The sequence below is a fragment of the Halichoerus grypus genome, chromosome 5 (genome assembly GCF_964656455.1).
Source record: "Halichoerus grypus chromosome 5, mHalGry1.hap1.1, whole genome shotgun sequence".
Classification (NCBI taxonomy): domain Eukaryota; kingdom Metazoa; phylum Chordata; class Mammalia; order Carnivora; family Phocidae; genus Halichoerus; species Halichoerus grypus.
Window position 1 is genome coordinate 106,530,625 of NC_135716.1, and position 21,551 is coordinate 106,552,175.

A 21,551-nucleotide genomic window follows, 5' to 3' on the forward strand; every position below is an offset into this window, starting at 1 on the left:
AAAAAAATCCAAGCAAATGGAAAGGAAAAGAAAGCTGGTGTAGCCATACTTAGACAAAAGAGATTTAAGACAAAGACTCTAATAAAATACAAAGAAGAGCCATAATGATAAAGGGGTCAATCCAAGAAAAGGAAATAACATTTGTAAATACTTCTGCACCTAACATAGGAGCACCTAACTATAAAGCAAATATTCACAGACCTAAAGAGAGAAATCAACACCAATGCAATAATAATAGAGACCTAAATACCCCACTTACACCAATGGATCATCATCAAGGCAGAAATTGATAAGGAAACATAAGCCTTAAATGACACCTTAAACTAGATGGACATACTAGGTACAAAACATTGGATTCAAAAGCAATAGAATACACATTCTTCTCGATTCCACATAGAACATGCTCCAAGATAGACACATGTTAGGTCACATACAAGTCTCAATAAATTTAAGGAGAATGAAATTATGCCAAGGATATTTTCTGAACATAATGATGTATAAGTCAATAATAAAAAAGCTGGGAAAAAAAAAAACCAAATATGTGGAGATTAAACAGCATGTTACTGAAAAAAACAAATGTCTCAACTGAAAAATCAAAGAGAAAATCAAAGAGAAAATCAAAAAATACTTTGAGACAGAAGAAATGGATGGGGAGCCTGGGTGTCTCAGTCATTAAGTGTCTGCCTTCGGCTCAGGTCATGATCCCGAGGTCCTGGATCAAGCCCCACATTGGGCTCCCTGTTCACCAGGGAGCCTGTTTCTCCCTCTGCCTGCTGCTCCCCCTGCTTGTGCTCAGTCTCTCTCTCTCACTGTCAAATAAATAAAAATCTTAACAAAAAAAGAAATGGAATATCATATCATAATATCTGTGGGAAGAAGCAAAAGCAGTTCTAAGAGTGGAGTTCATAGAGATACATGCCTACTACAAGGAACAAGAAAAATCTCAAATAAACAAACTAACTTTAAACCTAAAGGAGCTAAAAACAGAACAAATGAAACCCAAAGTTAGTAGAAAGCAGAAAATAATAAAGATCAGAGGAGAAATAAATGAATGAGACAAAAAATTTAAAAAATAAAAAAGATCAATGAAACTAAGAGCTGGTCCTTTAAAAAGATAAACAAAATTGACAAACTCTAGCTAGACTCAAATTAAGAGAGAGAGAAAGAATTCAAATAAATAAAATTGGAAATAAAACAGAAGTTATAACTGATACCAAAGAAATACAATGAATCATAAGGGACTACTGTGAAGAAATAAACACCAACAATTTGACAATCTAAAAGAAATGGATAAAATTCTAGAAACAATCTCCTAACAAAATCAATAAGAAAAAGAGAATCTGAACAGACCAGTCTTACTCTTACCAGTAAGGAGATTAAGTGGGCAATCAAAAACCTCTCAACAGGGGCGCCTGGGTGGCTCAGTCGGTGAAGTGTCTGACTCTTGATTTTGGTTCAAGTCATGATCTCAGGGTCATGAGATCGAGCCCCACATCCAGGTCTGTACTCAGTGGGGAGTCTACTTGAGATTCTCTTTCTCCCTCTCCCCCCATATCGTGCACCCACATGCTCTCTCTTTCTCTCTCACTCTCACTCTCTAAAATAAATTTTTAAAAATCTTAAAAAAAAAACAAAAAAAATTCCCAACAAACAAAAGTCAGATGGCATCATGGGTGAATTCTACCAAACATTCAAAGATTTAATACCTATCTTTCTAAAACTCTTCCAAAAAATTAAAGAGAAGGAAAATCTTGCAATCTCATTTGACAAGGACAGCATTACCCTGATACCAAAACCAAACACACATACACACACACACACACACACACACACTACAGACCAATACTCTAGTGAACATTGGTGTAAAACTTCTATACAAAATATGAGCAAACCGAATTTAACAATGCATTAAAAAGATCATACAATATGATCAAGTGGAATTTAGTCCATGGATGCAAGGATGGTTCAACATCTGCAAATCACTCAATGTCACATACCACATTTACACAATGAAAAATGAAAACCATAGAGTGATCTCAATAGATTGTAGAAAAAGTATCTGACAAATTTAGCATCTATTTATGACGAAAATCTCAGCAAAGTGGGAATGGAAGGAAAGTATCTTAACATAATAAAAGCCAAATATGATAAACCCAGGGTGAATATTATACTCAATGGTGAAAACCTGAAAGCTCTTCCTTTGTAAGATCAGGAAAAAGGAAAATGATATCTACTCTTGCTACTTGTACTCAACACAGTATTGAGAGTCCTAGCCATAGCAATTAGGCAAGAAAAAGAAATAAAAGCCATCCAAATTGAAAAAGAAGTAAAATGGTTAACTATCAGAAAGAGGAATTAAATTTTTTCAAAGATTTATTTGACAGAGAAAGAGAGAGCATGAGCACAAGCAGGGGGAGTGGGAGAGGGAGAACCAAGATCCCCGTTAAGCAGGGAGCCTGATGTGGGGCTCAATTCCAGGACCCTGGGATCAAGACCTGAGCCAAAGGCAGATGCCTAACTGACTGAACCACCCAGGCGCCCCTGAAAAGAAGAATTTAAAAAATAGTCCCATTTACAATTTCATCAAAAAAAAAAAAAAAAAAACTTGTAATAAATTTAATCAAGAACGTAAAAGACCTATATACCAAAAAGTATAAGACATTGATTAAAGAAACTGAAGAAGACATAAACAAATGGGAACACATTACATGCCCATGGACTCTAAGAATTAATATCATTAAATGTCTACAATACCTAAAGCAATCTACAGATTTAATGCAATCCCTATTAAAATTCCAATGGCATTTTTCACAGAACTAGAACAAATAATTCTAAAATTTATATGAAACCACGTAAGACCCCAAATAGCCAAAGCTATCTTGAAAAAGAAAAACAAATTTGAAGGTATGACTTCCTGATTTTATACTACAATCAAAACAGTATGATTTGGAATAAAAACAAACACATAGATCAATGGAACAAAATAGTGGGCCTAGAAATAAGCACATACATAAATCAATTAATTTATAATAAAAGAGCCAAGAATATTCACTGGGGAAAGGACAGTTTCTTCAATAAATGGTGTTGGGAAAACTGGACTACTACATGCAAAACAATGAAACTTGACCACTAATTTACACCCTATGCAAAGATGAACTCAAAATGGATTAACAACTTGAATATAAGACCTAAAACCAAAAACTCCAAGAAAGAAAATCTAGGCTATAAGTTCCTTGACATCCGTCTTGGGATTGAATTTTTGGATTTGATTAAAAAAAAAAAAAAAAAAAAAGCTTCTGCACAGCAAAGGAAACCATTAACAAAATGGAAAGATAACCTACCAAATGGGATAAAATATCTACCAATCATATAAACAACAAGGGACTAACATCCAAAATATATAAAGATTTCAAACAAGTCAATAGCAAAACTAACAAACAAAAACAAAACAAAACAAAAAAACCCCAAGCAATCTGATTAAAAAATGAGCTGAGGATCTAAATAAATATTTTGCAAAGCAGAGATACAGATAGCCAAATGGCACATGAAAAGATGTTGAACATCACTAATTACCAGGGAAATGTAAATCAAAACCACAGAGAGATATCACCTACCCCTGTCAGGATGGCTATTATCAAAAAGTCAAGAAATAACAAGTGTTGGCAAAGACATGAAGAAAGGGGAACCCTCATTCCCTGTTGGAAACTAAACCGGCCCAGCCACTATGGAAAACAGTTTGGATTTCCTCAAAATATTAAAAAATATAACTACCATATGATCCAGCAATCCCACTATTGTACATCCAAAAAAAAAAAAAAAAAAAGAGAAGAAAACACTAATTTGAAAAGATGTATGCGGTGGAGAGGAGCAAGATGGCAGAGGAGTAGGAGACCTAAATTTCTTCTGGTCCCAGGAATTCACCTAGAGAGTTATCAAACCATTCAGAACACCTACAAACTCAACAGGAAATTGAGGAAAAGAATAGCAGCAGCTCTCTGAACATAAAAGCGACCACGTTCTGGAAGGTAGGACATGTGGAGAAGTGAATCCAAGGCGATATACGGGAAGATAGATGGGGGGGGGAGGGAGCGTCCGTCAGCCAGCTACCGGCAAGTGATGGAGCAGTTGAGCACAGAATCGGAAATTTTAGAAGTCTGCTCCACTAAGGAACATTGCTCCAGTGGCTGGGGGGATGGGGGGGGGGTGGGGGGTGGAACCCTCGCTGGAACAGTGTGGTCTCAGGACCGTCAGGGTCACAGAAAGACCTGGGGTGCCTGAGTGTGACAAGAGTTCCCAGGTATCAGACCAGGAAAGCTGGACTGCAAAGACAGAGCTAAGGAGTGGGCTCTCAGCTCAGGGTTGCCATAAACCGTGATCTGCGGCACAGTCGGGCCACTGTTCTTCCAGCAGGGACCCAACAAGTGGCAGATCCGGGGAGACTCCCCTTCCTCCCCCAGGAGGAGCCGTTCGGGAGCCTTCCACAGGAATCTGCCAGGTTTGGAGACACCAAACGGGGTCGTGTGCCAGAGATAGAACTATTTGGTCACAGGCCAGGTGAACACGGAGTGCGGCCAGACAGGAGTGTTTGACTGCTCTTCTCTGGGGGCTCACTGAGGAGTGGGGCCTCAAGCTCTCGGCTCCTCCGAGACCAGAGTTGGGAGGCTGCCATTTTCATTCTCGTCCACCAAAGCTGTACGGAAAGCTTGCAGGGAACAAAAGCCACAGAGAGCAAACCCAAGCAGATTATTTAGCCCGGCCCCTGGCACTAAGGGCAGGGCAATTCCACCTCAGGCAAAGCCATTTGAGAATCACTGCAACAGGCCCCTCCCCTAGAAGATCAGCAAGAACAGCCAGCCAAGACCAAGTTTACCGATCAATGAGAACAGCAAAACTCCAGCACTAGGGGAATACAGCACACCGAATTCATGGCTTTTTTCCCATGACGCTTTAGTCTTTCAAAGCTAATATTTTTAATTTTATTTTTTTCTTTTTCTATTTTTTTAGTTGAATTTTTCTTCTTTCATTTTTCAACCAACATCTTATCATTTCCATTTTTAAAATCTTTTTTAATTTTTCATTATTACACTCATAATCTATCTCTTCATTGTATTTAAACTTATGTTTTGTATATATATAAGTTTTTCTTTCTTTAAAATTTTGGGAGGCAATTTCTCCTAACAGACCAAAATACACCCAGGATCAAGTGTGTGGCTCTGTTATTTTCACCAGCCTGTTCATACTTTTTTTTTTTTCCCTTTCTTTTCCCCCCATTTTCGGGTCTCTTCTGATTTGTTTAGCGTATATTTTTCTGGGGTCATTGTTACCCTTTTAGCATTTTTTTAGCATTTTGTTCTCTCATTCATCTATTCTCCTCTGGACAAAATGACAAGACAGAAAAACTCACCTCAAAAAAAAAAAAAAAGAGTAAGAGGCAGTATCGACTGCAAGGACCTAATCAATAAAGACATTAGTAAGATGTCAGAACTAGAGTTCAGAATGACGATTATAAAGATATCAGCTGGGCTTGAAAAACGCATAGAAGATACAAGAGAATCCCTTTCTGGAAAAATAAAAGAACTAAAATCTAACCAAGTTGAAATCAGAAAGGCCATTAATGAGGTGCAATCAAAAATGGAGGCTCTAACTGCTAGGATAAATGACGCAGAAGACAGAATTAGTGATATAGAAGACCAAATGATGGAGAATAAAGAAGCTGAGAAAAAGAGAAACAACTGCTGGATCACGAGAGGAGAATTCAAGAGATAAGTGATACCATAAAGCAAAACAACATTGGAATAATTGGGATCCCACAGAGAGGGGCAGAGGTATATTGGAGCAAATTATAGAAGAGAACTTCCCTAATTTGAGGAAGGAAACAGGCATCAAAATCCAGGAGGCACAGAGAACCCATCTCAAAAATCACTAAAAATAGGTCAACACCCTGACATCTAACAGTAAAACTCACAAGTCTCAGAGACAAAGAGAAAATCCTGAAAGCAGCTCAGGACAAGAGGTCTGTAACCTACAACGGTAGAAACATTAGACTGGCAGCAGACCTATCCATAGAGACCTGGCAGGTCAGAAAGGGCTGGCATGATATATTCAGAGGAATAAATGAGAAAAATATGAAGCCAAGAATTCTATATCTAGCTAGGCTGTCATTGAAAATAGAAGGAGAGATGAAAAGCTTCCAGGACAAACAAAAACTAAAAAAATTTGCAAACACCAAACCAGACCTACAAGAAATATTGAAAGAGGTCCTCTAAGCAAAGAAGGAGCCTAAAAATAACAAACCAGAAAGGAACAGAGACAATATACAGTAAAAGTCACCTTACAGGCAATACAATGGTACTAAATTCATTTCTTTCAATAGTTACCCTAATTGTAAATGGGCTAAATGCCCCAATCAAAAGACACAGCCTATCAAATTGGATAAAAAAAAGAAGACCCATCGATATGCTGTCTGCAAGAGACTCATTTTAGACCCAAAGACACATCCAGGTTTAAAGTGAGGGGGTGGAAAACCATTTACCATGCTAATGGACATCAAAAGAAAGCTGGGGTGACAATCCTTGTATCAGACAAATTAGATTTTAAACCAGAGACTATAATAAGAGATGAGGAAAGACACTACATCATACTTAAAGGCTCTACGCAACAAGAAGATCGAACCAAAGAAACACATCAACAGTAATACAATAATAGTAGGGGACTTTAACACCCCCCTCACTGAAATGGATAGATCATCTAAGCAAAAGATCAAGAGGGAAATAAAGGCTTTTAATGACACACTGGACTAGATGGACTTCACAGATATATTCAGAACATTCCATCCCAAAGCAACAGAATACACATTGTTCTCTAGTGCCCATGGAACATTCTCCAGAATAGATCACATCCTGGGTCACAAATCAGGGTTCAACCGGTACCAAAAGATTGGGATCATTCCCTGCATATTTTCAGACCACAATGCTTTGAAACTAGAACTCAATCACAAGAGGAAAGTCGGAAAGAACTCAAATACATGGAGGCTAAAGAGCATCCTACTAAAGAATGAATGGGTCAACCAGGAAATTAAAGAAGAATTTAAAAAATTCATGGAAGCCAATGAAAATGAAAACACAACTGTTCAAAATCTTTGGGATGCAGCAAAGGCGGTCCTGAGAGGAAAGTATATAGCAACACAAGCCTTTCTCAAGAAACAGGAAAGGTCTCAAATATACAACTTAACCCTACACCTAAAGGAGTTGGAGAAAGAACAGCAAATAAAGCCTAAACCCAGCAGGAGAAGAGAAGTAATAACAGAGCAGAAATCAATGAAATAGAAACCAAAAGAACAGCAGAACAGATCAACGAAACCAGGAGCTTGTTCCTTGAAAGAATAAATAAGATTGATAAACCCCTGGCCAGACTTATCAAACAGAAAAGAGAAATGACCCAAATAAATAAAATCATGAATGAAAGAAGAGAGATCACAACCAACACCAAAGAAATACAAACAATTATAAGAACATATTATGAGCAACTATATGCCGGCAAATTAGATAATCTGGAAGAAATGGATGCATTCCTAGAGACATGAAAACTACCAAAACTGAACCAGGAAGACATAGAAAACCTGAACAGACCCATAACCAGTAAGGAAATTGAAGCAGTAATCAAAAATCTCCCAACAAGAGCCTAGGGCCAGATGGCTTCCCAGGGGAATTCTACCAAACATTTAAAGAAGAATTAATACCTATTCTTCTGAAGCTGTTTCAAAGAATAGAAATGGAAGGCAAACTTCCAAACTCATTTTATGAGGCCAGCATTACTTTGATACCAAAACCAGACAAAGACCCCATGAAAAAGGAGAACTACAGACCAATATCCTTGATGAACATAGATGGAATTGGAGGGTATTATGCTAAGCAAAATAAGTCAATCAGAGAAAGACAAGTATCACATGATCTCACTGATATGAGGAATTTGAGAAACAAGACAATGGATCAATAGGGGAAGGGAGGGAAAAAGTAAACAAGACGAAACCAGAGAGGTAGACACACCATAAGAGACTGTTAATCTCAGGAAACAAACTGAGGGTTGCTGGAATGGTGTGGGGTGGGAGGGATGGGGTGGCTGAGTGATAGACTTTGGGGAAGGTATGTGCTATGGTGAGCGCTGTGAATTGTGTAAGATTGATGAATCACAGATCTCTATCCCTGAAACAAATAATACATTATATGTTAATAAAAAAAAAATTAAAAACAGAAAAACAAGAAAAGATGTATGCACCACAATGTTCACTGCAGCATTATTTACAATAGCCAAGATAAGGAAACAACCTAAGTGTCTGTTGATGGATAAATGAATAAAGAAGATGCATTATAGAAATACAATGGAAAAAAAAGCCATTAAAAAAAAGACTGAAATCTTTCTATTTGAGACAACATGGATGGACCTTGGGGGTATTTTGTTATATGAAATATATCAGCAGAAAAAGACAAATAACATATGATCTCTGTGTGGAACTCAAAAAATAAAATAAATGAGCAACAAAACTAACAAAACCAGTCTCAGATATGAAGAACAGATGGGTGGTTATCAGAGGGGAAAGGGTGGACAAAATGGGTAAAAGGGTTTAGTTGTATGGTGCTAGATAGTAACTAGACATCGTGGTGATCACTTGGTAGTGTATACAAAAATTGAATTATTATGTTGTATACCTATAACTAATATAATTTTATATTCTAATTTTACCTCAATGAAAAAAAAAGTTACAGAAAATGGAAGTGAAAAGATAAGAAAATGAGAGACTTATAAGACAAATGGAGGCTTAGTGTTGAGGCCACGAGGACCAACATCCAACTAATAAAAGTCTAAAAGTGGAGATCAGAGTGTGCAGAGGGAGAAGTTCTCAAAATTAATATTATAAAAATACTATAGAATATTGAACCTACATATTCAAAACGTCCAAAATTTATTCAAAACAACATATAGTAATACTTTTAATACACCCATCCCCACAGAGTTTCAAATTACCAAACATCAGATGAATTCCAAAGAGAAGGAAAAAAATTAGTACATATGACCTGGTGACGTCAGAGTGGCATGGGACTTCCCAGGGGAGAGGAAAGAAAGCAAATCTATGACAAGAGTAAAGGAAGACTGCAGGTCAACAGCTAAATGGCTGGCATAGAGAACAACCAGCACAGGTGGGAAGAAGAGATAGAGGTATGTCAGAGGAAGGTGTGTGGGAGAAATGGAACTAATGGATCATTTGATGTATTTAAGAATTTGGAAAAAAATAAAGACATGCATTTAAACATTTGGCAAACTATAAAAAAAGATCTACAGAAATCTAAGCAAGTGACAAATGAACACAATTATTGATCCCAGGAAAACAAAAAGTTGCGTGAGACAAAAATTATAGGGGCGCCTGGGTGGCTCAGTTGGTTAAGCGTCTGCCTTCGGCTCAGGTCATGATCTCGCAGTCCTGGGATCAAGCCCTGTGTCGGGCTCCTTGCTCGACAGGGTGTCTCCTTCTCCCTCTCCCTCTGCCTCTCCCCCTGCTTGTGCTCTCTCTCTCTCTCAAATAAATAAATAAATAAAAATTTTAAAAAAAGAAACAAAAATTATAATCATAATTTATTACATGAATGGTCAGGGAATAATGTTTACATGATCATAATAATGTAATAATGCAACCACTGACTTAACTAACATTGTATTGTTATTAAAATGGGGAAATGGTGGGTTCTTGCTAAGATGGAGATGTTGGAAGATTCAGAACTCACCTCCATGGAACAGACCAAATTATATCTATATATAGAACAATTCCTCCGTAAGAACTGAGTGCTGAATGAACTGAGTGCACAACAAAAGACAGAACAGCAAAAGACCATAGCAAGAGAAATGGAGACATGGTAACAAAGGGAAACCCCACTCCGACCCTGTGAACTGCAGTGGGAAACCATGATACTGAGGTACTGTAATGGATTCCTCTGTTCTTGGGCACAGAAAAACAAACAAACAAAACAGAGCTTAAAAGAGCAACTAGCATATAAAATTGACAGCACTAGAATTATGTTAAACAGTGGAGGAACTGCAACAATGGTCTCCAGGTCAGAAGGACCGGAGAATGATACTTTACCTTAAAAGTGCAGATGGGAGCAAGATTTGGTCCCAGGGCATCTGGGTAGCTCAGTCGGTCAAGAGTCTGACTCTTGGTTTCGGTTCAGGTGATAATCTCAGGGTCATGAGAGTGAGCCCTGAGTGGGGCTTTGCACTCAGTGAGGAGTCAGCTTGAGATTATCTCTTTCTGCCCCTCCCCCGTTAATGCGTGCGCTCTCTCTCTCTCAAATAAATCGTAAAAAAAAAAAAAAAAAAGTCGGTCCCCATAACAAGCTCCAGGTCTCCAAGCCCATACCAGCCCTGGTCATGCAGGGGCACAGAAAATAAGCAACACGTTCCCTTTCCTTTTCCCTTTTCTTTCCTTTCCTTCCCATTTCCATTTTTCTTTTCATTTCCATTCCTTTCCCCTTTCCTTTTCTTTTCTTTCTTTCTTCTTCCCTTTCTTTTACCTTCTTTTTTTCCCTTTCTTTTGTCTTTTTAAATTTTTTCTTTAAAAAGCAGCAGTTTAAAACAGCAACTAGCAAATAAAAGAGCCAGTCCTAGAACAGTGTGGGGAGCTGCTGGAAAGCTTTGTCAGGGGGGTAAAGGCTGACACACATGGCCTACACTCCCCCTCGACCTTGAAAGCACAGACACATGCACAGTCTGCGAATGCTAAGCAGCTTGCCACCTCACTGAGCCCCAGGCCCCTAACCCACATCAGCCCCAGCCTACTAAGGTGGCCAGAGGATGGTGTACAACAGGACACCCGTGGTTAGCACTCACTACAGTCCCAGCCTTTGCATCAAGGTGACATAGGTGCAAAGCACTCCAGAACATTCCAAGCTCACACCATTTTGGCTTCAGATGGCTTGCTAGGGCACCCCCAGTGCAGAGATAGAGAACCTCTTAGCTGATGTCTGCTTGAGATCCAGCCATCCTGCCAGAATGCCCCTTGTGGGGAACATCCCAGAATACTCCTCCCAGCATCGGCTTCAGCTCCAATCTCCTGTGCAGAGCAGCCTCTGTGCTGAACACCTTGAACTACCCTGGCTTGCACCCAATTCAGCATCTGCTGTCCTGCCAGGTCACCCTCAGTGTAGAGAGCCTTGGGACAACCTGGCGTGCAACCACTTCAGCTTCAGCTGTCTTATCAGAGCATATTTTGTGCAGAGATCCCAGGAACGACACTGGTCCAATCCCATTTTAGCTTTAGCTGTGCTGTCAGAGTGCTCGATGACCTCCCAGCCTGTTTACTGCCTCAGCTCCAGCTGACCCTTCAGAGCACCTTCTGTGCAGAGAGTCCTGGAGCACCTCAGTTTACATACACTTCAACTTCAGCTATCTTGTCTGTCTTGTTCAGCTCTCTGTGTAGAGCCCAGGTCCCCTGCTTGCACCCACTTTAGTTTCAGCTATATTGTCAGGGCACCCTCTGTGCAGAGAGCTAAGGGACCCCCAGGGCTGCACGCATTATCTGCTCCAGCCACCCTGCCAAGGCATACCCTGCACAGAGTACTCCAGGACACACCAGCCTGCTCCCATTTCAGCTTCAGCTATCTGGCCAGGGTGTTCTCAGTGCATGGAACTTTGGCACACCTGGCCTGCATCTAGCTGAGCATTAGTGATCCTGACAGGGTGCCCACTATATAGAAAGCTCCAGGACCAAAAGCCCATGCCAGACACAGCTCCAGCCACCCAGCAAAAAGTCACCAAGCAAACAGTCTGTGTAGTGGATGACAATACACAAGACCATTCCTTCAAGCTTAGGAGAAGTAGCTGTTCCACCTAATCCATAGAAACAAACACAGAAAGTCAAGCATAATGGGAAGACAGAGAAATATGGTCCAAAACAAAGAAAAAGAAAAAAAAAAAAAACCTCAAAAGAACTAAATGAAACTGAGATAAATAATATGCCTGATAAAGATTTTAAAGTCATGTTCTATAAAAATACACATTGGGCTGGAGAGAAGAGTGGAAGAACTCAGTATGACCTTTGATAAACAGAGAAAATATTAAAAAGAACTAATCAGAGTTGAAGAATACAATAATTGAAACAAAAAAACACACTAAAGGGAATCACCAGTGGATTAGAGATGCAGAACAGTGATCTGGAAGACAGGGTAATGGAAAGCACCAAAACGAAACAGCAAAAAGAGAAAGAATAAAAAAAAAAAAAAAATGAGGACTGGTTAAGGGATCTCTTGGATAACATCAAGTTAACAAACATTTGCATTATAGGGTTCCCAGAAGGAGAGAGAAGTGTAGAAAACATATCTGAAGGAATAATAGCTCAAACTTCCCTGACCTAGGGAAGGAAATAAACATCCAGGCCCAAGAAACAGAGTTCCAAACAAGATGAACCCAAGGAGGTTGACATTATGACACATAATTAAAATGTCAAATGTTATGGATAAAGAAAGAATTTTAAAAGCAGCAACAAAAAAACAAAAAGTTACCTTCAAGGAAAAACCTACAAGACTATAGGCTGATTGTCAGCAGAAACTTCGCAGGCCAGAAGAGAGTGGAATGATATATTCAAAGGGCTGAAAGATAAATAAATAAATAAATAAATAAATAACTATAAGAAAGAACACCTGGCAATGTTATCATTCAGATTTGGAGGAAAGACAAAGAGTTTCCCAGACAAAAGATAAAGTAGTTTATCACCACTAAACCAGCCTTACGAGGAATGCTGCAGGGATTTCTTTAAATGGAAAGAAATGGCCATAATTAAACCTAAGAAAATTATGAGTAAAAAGATGTAAAATATGTCAGTATATACATAAAATGTGGAGGAGGGAGTAAAAATGAAAACAAGAGGGAAAATGAAAAAGTTCTTTTTTCTTTTCCTATTTTTTTTTTTTTTTTTTGGAATGTGTTTGAACTTAAATGACCATCAGATTAATATAGACTGCTATTTATTTAGGATGATATATATAAACCTCATGGTAACTACAAACCCAAAATCTATACTAGGTACACACACAAAAAATAAAGAATGCCAGACATAACACTATAGAAACACATTAGTCACAAAAAAAGAGAGCAAGCTAAAAAGAAAAAAAAAGAGTAGACAAGAACTAAAAACAAACAAACAAACAAACAAACAAACCAGAAAGCAAATAACAAAATGGCAATAAGTACATACCTATCAATAATTACTTTAAACGCAAATGGTCTAAATGCTTCAATCAAAAGACCTACGGTGGCGGAATGGATAAAAAAACAAAACACATCTATATGCTGGATATAAGAGACCCACCTCAGACCTAAAGAGACATATAAAGTGATGGGGCCCCTGGCTGGCTCAGTAGGTAGAAAGGTAGAACATGCAACTCTTGATCTCGGGGTCATGAGTTTGAGCCCCACGTTGCACATAGAGATTACTTAATAAAAAAAGAAAAAAAGAAAAGAAAAGATACATACAAACTGAAAGTGAAGGTATAAAAAAGCATTTACTATATAAATGGATGAAAATAAAAAAGCAGGGATAGCACTGTATATATATATAAGACAAAATAGACTTTAAAACAAACACTGTCACAATACAAAAAAGGGCATTACATAATGATAAAGGGATTAATCTAAAATAAGGGGTTATAAATATCTATGTGCCCAACACTGGAGCACATAAATATATAAAGCAAATATTAATAGACATAAAAAAAGAAATTGATGGTAATACAATAATAGTACAAGACCTTAACACTCCACTTACATGAATGGATAGAACAGCCAGGTAGAAAATCAACAAGGAAACAGTATCTGTGAATGACACATAGACCAGATGGACTTAAGAGATATATACAGAACATTCCATCCACAAACAACAGAATACACATTCTTCTCATGTGCACATAGAACATTCTCTGGGATAGATCACATGTTAGGTCACAAAACATGCCTCAATAAATTTAATAATATTCAAGTCATACCATGCATCTTTTCTGATCACAACAGTATGGAACTAGAAATAAATCACAAGGAAAAAAACTGGAAGAAACACGAACAGGTGGAGGATAAACAATGTGATACTAAACAACCAATGGGTCAACAAAGCAATCAAAGAAATAAAAAAAAATACATGGAGATGAACAAAAATGAAACATAATGGTCCAAAATGTTTGGAACACAGTGAAAATAGTTCTAAGAGTTAAATACATAGTGCTATAGGCCTATCTCAAGAAACAAGAAAAAGCTCAAATAAATCAAATCTTGTATTTAAAGGAACTAAAAAAGAATAAACAAAGCCCAAAGTGAGTATAAAGAAGGTAATAATAAAGATTAGAGCAGAAATAAATGACATGGGGGCTAAAAAAGCAGTAGAAAAAACTCAATGGAATCAAGAGCTAGTTCTTTGAAAAGATAAACAAAAGTAAATCCTTAGCCAGACTCATCAAGAAAAAAAGAGAAAGGACCCAATTAAATAAAAACAGAAATGAGAGAGGAGAAATAACAAGTGATACCACATAAATACAAAGGATTATAAGAGAATATGACAAAAAATTATATGCCAACAAATTGGACAACCTAGAAGAAATGGATAAATTTCTAGAAACCTACAATCTTCCAAAACTGAATCAGGAAAAAATGGAAAATCTGAACACACCAATTACTGGTAACAACATCAAGTCAGTAATCAGTAATCAGAAAACTAAAAAAAAAAAAAAAGTCTAGGACCAGATGGATTCACAGGTGAATTCTACCAAACATTTAAAGAGAGTTAGTACCCATCCTTCTCAAACTACTTCAAAAAATAGAAGAGGAAGAAAAGCTTCCAAACACATTCTATGAGGCTAGGATTATCCTGATACCAAAACCAAACATACCACAAAAAAAAAGAAAACTACAAGCCAATGTCCCTGATGAACATAGATGCAAAAATCTTCAACAAAATTTTAGCAAACTGCATACAACAATACATTAAAATAACCATTCACCATGATCAAGTGGGATTTATTCCAGGGATGCAAGGATGGTTCGATATTCACAAATCAATCGACATGATACACCACATCAATAAAACAAAGCATACATATCATATAATCATCTCAACAGATGCATAAAAAGCATTTGACAAAATTCAACACGCATTTATGATGAAACTCTCAATAAAGTGGATTTAGAGGGAACATACCTCAACATAATAAAGGCCATATATGAAAACCAACAGCTAACATTATACTCAATGGTGGAAAAACTGAGAGCTTTTCCTCTAAGATCAGGAACAAGACAAAGATGTCCATTCTCACCACTTTTATTCAACATAGCAATGGAAGCCCTAACCACATCAATCAGACAAGAAGAAGAAGTAAAAGGCATCCATATTGGTAAAGCAGAAGTTAAACTTCAATATTTGCAAATGACATGACACAATACATAGAAAATCCTAAAGACTCCACCAAAAAACTAGTAGAAGTAATAAATAAATTCGGTAAAGTTGTAGTATACAAAATTAATACCCAGGAATACATACTGTTTCTATACACTAATAATGAAGTAACAGAAAGAGAAATTAAGAAAACACCACCACTTAAAACTGCACCAAAAAGAATAAAATACCTTGGAATACACTTAACCAAAGAGGTGAAAACTGTAAAACACTGATGAAAGAAATTGAAGATAGCACAAACAGAATGAAATTCCATGTTCATGGATTGAAAGAATTAATATTGTTAAAATATCCATATTACCCAAAGCAGTCTACAAATTCAATGCAACCCCTAGCAAAATACCAACAGCATTTTTCACAAAACTAGAACAAATCATAGTAAAATTTGTATGGAACCACAAAAGACCCCAAATAGTCAAAGGAATCTTGAGAAGAAAAAAACAAAAACAAAAACAAACAAAAAGCTGGAGGTATTACCATTCCAGATTTCAAGATATATTGCAGTTACAAAACTGTAATAATCAAAACAGTATGGTACTGGCACAAAAATAGACACATAGATCAGTGGAACAGAATACAGAGCCCAGGAAAAAACCACAATTATATGGTTAATTAACCTATGACAGATGAAGCAAGAATATACAGTGGGAAAAAGACAGTCTCTTCAATAAATGGTGTTGAGAAAACTGGACAATTAATTTCATGCAAAGGAATGAAACTGGACCACATACTAATGCTGTACACAAGAATAAATTCAAAATGGACTAAAGACCTAAATGTGAGACCTGAAGCCATAAAAGTCCTAGAAAAGACTACAGACAGTAATTTCCCTGATATCAGCCATAGCAACATTTTTCTAGATATGTCTCCTATTGCAAGGTAAAGAAAAGCAAAAATAAACTATTGGGAGTACATCAAATAAAAAGTTTTTATGCAGCGAAGGAAACTATCAAAAAGCCAAAAAGAAAACCTACTGAATGGGAAAAAATATCTGCAAATGATATATCTGATAAGGGGTTAATATCCAAAATATATAAAGAACTTACATAATCAACACACACACACACACACACACACCAATCTGATTTTAAAAATGGGCAAAAAATGTCCAAAGAAGACGTACAAATGGCTAACAGATACATGAAAAGTTGCTCAGCATCACTTATCACTAGGGGAATGTAAATCAAAACCATAATGAGATATCACCTTACAACTGTCAAAATGGCTAAAATCAAAAACACAAGAAATAACAAGTGTTGGTAATGACGTGGAGAAAAAGGAACCCTCATAGACTGTAGGTGGGAATGCAAACCGGTGCAGCCACTATGGAAAACAGTATGCAGGTTCCTCAAAAATTTTAAAATAGAACTACCCTATGATACAATAACTCCACACACATAGCCATAAAAAGATGAGATCATGCCATTTGAAACAACATGGATGAACCTAGGGGGTATTAAGGTAAGTGAAATAAGTCAGATTGAGAAAGACAAATACCATACGATTTCACTTATATGTGGAATCTAAACAAACAAAAACTGAAACCAACGAACGAACAAACAAAAAGCAAATTCAGACCTTTAAGTATATAGAACAAGTTGACAGTTGCCCGAGGGAGGGGAGTGGGAGAATGGGCAAAATGGGTGAAGAGGAATGGTATATTCAGGTTTCCAGTTACAGAATAAAAGGCACAGCATAAAGAATAGAGTCAATGATGTAATAGTGTTGTATGGTGAAAGATGGTAGCTACACTTGTGCTGAATATATCATAATATATAAACTTGTCAAATCACTATATTGTATACCCGAAACGAATATAACACTGCGTGTCAACTCTACTTAATAATAATAATAATAATAATAATAATAATAATAGTAGTAGTAAGTAAAAATTTAAATGTGGAAATTGTGGGAAATAAAATGGGAGTATAAAATGTTCACAAATATAGCAGGAAGTCAATACCTGAAATTGATATATCAATTTGTATTGGCTTGTATATTATTGATTGTATTGATATGTATATTATTATTATATTATTATTATATTATTATATTATTATATGTAATATTATTATATTATTCTAGCAGTAAATTTAAATAAATATATAAAAATAAAAATAAAAAAATATATAAAAAGAGTTGTGGGCATCTAGAGGTCATAATCCAGCTCTGCCTCCAATCTCACTTTCTCTCGATCTCACTGCCTATTTCCCTTTTATTCCACTCACCAGGGGCACCTGGGTGGCTCAGTCTTTGGGCGTCTGCCTTCGGCTCAGGTCATGATCCCAGGGTCCTGGAATCGAGCCCCGCATCGGGCTCCCTGCTCGGCGGGAAGCCTGCTTCTCCCTCTCCCACTCCCCCTGCTTGTGTTTCCTCTCTCGCTGTGTCTCTCTGTCAAATAAATAAATAAAATCTTAAAAAAAAAAAAAAAAAATCCACTCACCAAATGTCAGCTCTGGTGAGCTTTCAAAATGCGCATCTTGCCATTTTCACCCAACTCCTAAAACACATAGCGCTTCCCTCTCCAAGGGCTTCCCATTACCTTACACTCAAATCTTTCCCAGGGTGTTGAAAGGCCATGCCTAGTCAAGTCCTTGCCTCTTATCACGTTACCACTCCACCCTTTCCCTTGCCATCTATGCTTCAGACGCAATGACCATATATTAATTTGAAAAATACCAAACATCCTGTTACACTGGGGCTTTGATATATGCTGCCCCTGTTGTCTCAAAATATTACCCCACCCCAGTTACTACATCCCTTTTACACAAATATCTCCTGTCTCATGAAAGTATCTCCTTTTTCTTCTTTTAAACCCCAGCTCAAGGACTTACTTTGGGGGTAGATATTGATGACCCTCAGTACATCGAGATGCTCTGCCCTTAACTCTCAGTTTTCCACGCTTAACTGACTGTCTGCCCCTGCGTGCCTTCCTCCCCTGCCATTAGATTGTAAGCTTCAAGAAATGACAGATACTGTTTCCCTTTACTTGTTATTGTATGCCAGTATGTAGTACAATACTTGGAACATAATAGGTGTTTCATAAATATTTTATGAATGAATGAATTTAAAATAGTCTAAACATCCAACATCTAGTTAAGTCTTACCTCGCTCTGCCACTGACTAGCTATGTGACCTTGAGCAAATCATTTAACCACTCTGATTTCCTCATCTGTGAATCATAATAATACACAGTTCAAAAGCCTATTATAAAGATTATATAGAGGATAATACATATTGAGGTAAATTTTGCTGTGTATATCCTATATAAATGTAAGCTTTCTTTTCTTTTCTTTCTTTAAATCATTAACGATAACCTTGGCATATATCTGATCACAACATGTATTCTCTAGACTTAAAAGGAAAAAGGAAAAGAGATAGCACCTCATCAAGAGCAGAGTGCTTCAAGGGGCAGTAGAGTATCTTTGTTCCTAGAGTAAAAAAGACAAGACTTCCCTAAGCTTTAAAGTTTTCAACCCAGTTCATCCTTATTCACATACTATCACCAAAACAAGTTTAACTGCGGCACAGTTCATAAGGACAAAATATTTCTTTTGTGGCTGGAATAAATGAGACACATAATCTCATCAGATGTATATTCAGTAGGAATTTCACTCTGCCATCTGTGGGTTTCACATACTTCAGTGTTAACTCTGAATTTCTAACAGAAAATCCAGCTCTCAAGGACATTATATGAATTTGTGACATGAGAGTAGGACACTTGCTGGGAAGGTAAAATAATGAACAAGTGAGATTTTTTTCATCTATCTAGGAGATTCATCTGTGACAGATGTAACAGTGATAATAATTTAATCATAATTATGCTATTATGCCATATTATTATGACAGTTAAGGTTATAATTTAATGTTACACCCTTTTAATTCAATAAAAGTTATTAATACTTTAGAAATCTTTTACTAGTAAAGGTTTACATCTAGCCAAGATTTTTTTTCTCTTGATGATATGAAAATTATATGCTCAGATAAAAAATAACCCCATGGCTTGAGTGACAAACTAGGTATTAAATTTAGATTCCAAACATATTAATTCTGAGAGGTCTTAAGTAACTCCTTCAAATTTTCACCTATGCATTTTCCTTCTCTTCCTCTCTGAAATACTTGTTTATTGCTTCACCAAGGGTGCTTATTTTAAAAAATTTTCCCTCACCAGTTATTTATCTTTCCACGTGTACTCTTTTGACATCATCCAACTGTGTTTCCTTCATGCCCAGACTGGAGCTGAAGTAAAACATATATGGACATAAGACACGGGTCTGGACAGAAGAAAAAGAAGCTAGTGTGATAATGCTGGCAGATTGCCAAGTCTCTACTATTTTGATATGATTTCCCCTGAGCTGGCTAGAAAGATTGCTGGTGGCTTAGCCATTCTAAATCCCATGGTAACCCCTCCTGAGCAATCTCCCTCTTCATTAGAGTGCTGAACCCAGGTTTACAGACAGCACTGTAAGTCAATGCAAGCTCTCCAAAGTGAGTGAAAATACCAACTCAGTTTCTATTCTGTCAAATCAGTGACTAGACCAGTGCTGGTGAAAATTTAATGCGATGAATCACCTGGCGATCTGGTTAAAATGCAGATTCTCATTGGGTGGCCCTGGGGTGGGGAAGGGATTCTGCATTTCTAAGCTAAAGGTCCTGGACCATACTTTGAGAAACAAGGACCAAGAGTATCCTCTATACTCCTAAAAATGTAATTTCACTTATGCCATTAACTGACCTGCTTCTCTACTTTCTCTTTTCCACATCTCCTAGATTCCCACATTTTTACTATTCTACTTACATTAAAAATTAAAAACAAACAAACAAACACGTAATTCAACCTGGAATGAATCACACTTACATACAATACCTCAAGGAGTATTCTTTGATTCTATATTTTTTCTATTTTAAGAAAGAATGGCATGGTTGAACATACACTGGCTGTGTAATTATACAGAACGGGGTGTGAATTTCAATTATAGTTTTTAATAGCCAGGCAGATGTTAGGACAAGTTATTCAATGTCACATCAGTCTTCTCATCCATAGAATGGAGATAATAGCATCCTACTTCATAAGATTTTTGTGAAACCTGAATAAAATAACATAAAATAGTTCCCGAGATACTATAAATTATTGATAAATGTTGGGAAATAATGACTAGATATATTCAGCTCAATGGAATTACTCAGTATTATACAAAATTATTTTCAAGTTAGAATTTAATGTGCTAAGTATGTCAAAGTTTAAGCAAATGCATGTTTAAAAAAGAAAAAAAGAAAAATCAAGGCATTATTAACTGTTATATGTTTGGCAAAGAGAGTCTATTTTTAAATTTTGAATTTAATTTGAGATAAATTATTTTGTATTATAAAGTGGCTGTGTGGCAGGTTTTTTAATCAGCTTTCACTGCCTTTGAAATACATTTGTTAATTGGAAACAAAATAAGTGGCTTAAAATTTCTGTGGATGCAGCAACTCTAGTTAATATTTTCTAAATGGTGCTTGAAAATAAATATGTATGTATCAAAAAGTACTTGATAAGCAGCTAAATATGAAGAAAAACACCACCCTGCCCAAATCACTAGTGCATCAAGATATATTGATGCATTGATAGAATGGTCTCTAGTAATTTGCTGCTAATCAGTTTTAAGAAATGGATGACAGCAAGGAATTTTTAAAGAGTTCTTTTGTAGCTGACAAGAATTTGGATTATGTGAACTGACTCACCATTTAAATTCAACGATATACAATGGTGTGCTATTGATTCAGAGTCCTTGACCTCAGGGATAACACTTGCCTTAGCTGAGTAAGCCAACTTTTAGTTTCGAGTGCTGTCTTTCAGTATCTCTGTCTTTTGACAAAAATAAAACAGAAAGATTAGGAAAGCATACAATGAGTTAATGCAAGAAAAGGCACCCAGCTTTACCTAAGGGAAGAATGACAATCATCCATCCTAAAGAAAATCAAGCCAGGCTTGGGGAATATTTTTAACCACCAGCCCCCTGCAGTTTGATTCACATTTTGAGGTAAGCACTATTGTCTTTAGAATGAAAATACAGTCTGAATTTCC

The 21,551-nt window shown here is 36.9% G+C and overlaps 1 long non-coding RNA gene across 1 annotated transcript in view; it reads right to left on the reverse strand.

Annotated features, from left to right (window-relative positions):
• Positions 1 to 21,551, reverse strand: part of LOC118543819 (uncharacterized) — a 273,660-nt gene that overhangs the window by 89,067 nt on the left and 163,042 nt on the right. Inside the window, exon 3 of the long non-coding RNA XR_013447549.1 lies at positions 12,549 to 12,635. This is a non-coding gene — a long non-coding RNA (uncharacterized LOC118543819). The remainder of the gene's footprint in view (positions 1 to 12,548; positions 12,636 to 21,551) is intronic.